Source organism: Jaculus jaculus, chromosome 1, assembly GCF_020740685.1.
Source record: "Jaculus jaculus isolate mJacJac1 chromosome 1, mJacJac1.mat.Y.cur, whole genome shotgun sequence".
NCBI classification, from domain to species: Eukaryota; Metazoa; Chordata; class Mammalia; order Rodentia; family Dipodidae; genus Jaculus; species Jaculus jaculus.
Genome location: NC_059102.1, coordinates 200,824,076 through 200,827,222, shown reverse-complemented (window position 1 = coordinate 200,827,222; position 3,147 = coordinate 200,824,076). Strand labels below are relative to the sequence as shown.

Below are 3,147 nucleotides of genomic sequence, written 5' to 3'. Positions count from 1 at the left end.
GTTAGTTTAAGGTGGCCTGCTCACCCACAGAGACTGACAGAAGTCCTGCCTACCCCACTGTGAACACCAAGGACACTACTGAAGAAGGCCCTCAGAGGAATGTGGAACAAAGGTTTAGGGATAAAAGCCTATGTAGCCTATGTAAAGAAAAATAGATGTTGATATAGATGTAATTGTTATAATATATAGTAAATGAGACTCAATGAGTAGATGTCCTATTTGTATTGCTGTATAAACTTTTGTTAGAATAAAGGTCAAATGTATGTGTGTGTACATGTGCATTTTTAATATAATATATTCTTAAAGAAAAATATAAAATCCTAGAAAAAGCCATAATCTAAATTCTTCATTCAAGATATTAGACATGAAAACTACTTATAAAGGCTTTAACATTTCAGTGAATATGTAGGAGGTAGACTCCAAATGCCATTTATAATTGATATCTAAAATATTGACTCACTCTACTCTGAAACTTATAAATAATAGTGATTTATTTGTATTTAGGGGACTAAAATTTTTTACTGCTCACACAAATTGCTAGATCAACCTTTGATTATCCAGATATAGTTAATATACAAGGGTAATATGTGAGTGTCATTTATCCTAAGGGCTCATAAGTATAAAAACAGTAACATACTGTGAACATAATGATAACACTTAGAAGTCCTATTATTATTAATTCATTTGACATTCACTGTAATCACACTGGTCTTAATGAATTCACTTGGCATGTGCATATTACATGTACTTTCAGACTCACTCCATTGTGAATCAATGCAAATGAATGTGTTGTTCTCAGATAAATGCTGACCATTTTTAATGTAACATTTAAAATCATATATTAAAAAGTTATACATTGACATTTTATTTTAATGGTAAGAGCAAATCTAAATAAAGAAATGTATTTTCTCATTGAAAACTTATTTTATTATTTTTGCACGTTGCTGAAAATGAAACCAAGAGCCCTGAGCATATTAGGCAAATGCTGCACACCAAGATATAGTACCAGTTCTATACCTTATTACATTTTTAATTATATGTGGCTTGCTGATTGTTTTCTATATAAACACACTTAGGCATATATGTATAGAATGTTTAGGAAAACTATTAAAGTAACACATGAATGAATAATGCAAAAATTTAATAGGAAGTAGGCTGGCGACACAAATTAAAAGGAAAGAATTATTGAATGTCTTTCCAACATTTCATCAACAAATATTTAATTTTGACTATAAAGTAAATAGTATCATATTTACCAAATCTGCCTCACTTTGCTCTCCAGACTTTAATTGTTCCCCCACCCTTGTTTCAGTTATTTCTCTGAGGTCTCATGTTCATTTTCTCTGACAGGTCGAAGTGATCATAAAATATACCCCATATGTACTTGCTAGTGACTACAACATAATAAATGTGGTTTGTCATTTTCTGATCATTTACTCTGCCTGTGTGCTGATGTTGTGCTGGTAGCAATTTTCAATTCATTTTTGGCCCATTTTATTTTCAAAAATATCCAACGTGAATATCCTGGGAGGTCACTCTCCCTGGGCTCTGTCCAGGTGGTGTAGGGAAGCACAGGGTTTTGCCCCATGGTGTACAGTCCCTTACCACAATGTTGGAGACAAAGCTGGGCCTTGAGACTGCATCTGCATATTCCTAGGACTTCCCAGAGTCCTTTGGATGATGACTGAGGAGATAAGCCAAGCAGGAAACAATCATATCACCTGTTCTTTATGTTGTACATGATTTAGAAAGAATTGCCTTGGCCTGAAACTGTATTGATTTTTTTTAAACTAAACCCATATATTTATCTCTCCAAAATATACTAAAAGTGGGCCAAAGGCTTGTATCCAGAAGTTTAATGTCTTTTGGGCAGATGTGATTTTTCTTCCATATGTCTATCAAAAACATACAATGTTTTCAGATCTCACTGGGCATGTGAGAGCCTGGCTAAGATTTTTATAAGTATTCACTAGCATCATCATAGTCATTGCTATATTTATTGTTTATGCTGTAAATAGCAATTGATTCTTCTATAAAGATCTGCAATGAATAGATACATTTTGTAGGATGGTATGATGAATTCATGTTAAAGCTTTAGGAATAGAAGAGATCAGGAATAATACATATCAACATATATGTTAACTCATCAGTACAACATTTTAAATGCTTTACTCCAGGTACAACAAAAGTTGACCCTATAATAAATAGGCCAGAAATGCCATGCTTTCTTGGTTGCTGTAATTTCTGAGCAAGCTTACATGTATAGAACACAACTATGAAGTTTTTCTGTGTCAACTTTGATTATGGTAGAAGAATTGTTACATACTGAGACAAAAAATTCTCTGATATTTATTGTTCATTAAGTATAAATACTGTTCTGTGTTTGGTATTCAAAAGTTTCTTCCTCACAATGAATTAATTTATAGTGCTTTTGCTTCTCTCAACTTTTTTTAAAAAATGTAATTAATCAAATGATATATGTTTTCTTCTTACTATAATCAACATATTTATCTCCCAGATACAAAAGTATTCATAAGTAGACATGCACACACAAACATTCAGACTCACACACAGAATTAGAAAGAAGCTTGTCCCAATATGACTTTCCAAAATAGTATTAAATAGGTATGTGTGAAAAGCAAGGCATGGTTTCAGCAGCAAAGATTATGTAATCTAATTTTATAAATAATAGACAAGAAAAATGAACCAGAAAAGATAGAAAGATTTGCATAGGGTAGCACCATAACTGTATCAAATCATATTTTACAACACAGTTAAGCTAGGCTGTAAAATCTGAAATATATACATAGAATACATTGTACTGGTGTCAATAAGATTGAAAATATTCTCATGATTATAGTTTGGGTTGCAACCCAAGATATATATTAACATTTGGGTGGGAGCACTTTAATAGTAATTTCAAACAACCAAAATTGCCAGAGCTAGATTGTTATGGCTGTTCTCCACAATTTTACATTTGTACTTGCACAATGTCATTATAACAATTAGCATATTGCATTCATGTTTTCAGACTACCATTATTCTCTACAGTTATTGTTTCATTTAATTCACATAGTTTCTTTTTTAGGTATGAAAGGATGAACTGAATTTCCATCACTATTCTATTGAGACTTTCTAAAGTATGTT

General features: G+C 32.0%; 1 non-coding gene across 1 annotated transcript; it reads left to right on the top strand.

The window, feature by feature from the left end:
- Positions 1-1,510: 1,510 nt before the first annotated feature.
- On the top strand, positions 1,511-1,714 carry LOC123458372. Its single transcript, XR_006635632.1, has one exon. It is a non-coding gene; the product is annotated as a small nucleolar RNA SNORA73 family (small nucleolar RNA).
- The last annotated feature ends 1,433 nt before the right edge of the window (positions 1,715-3,147 follow it).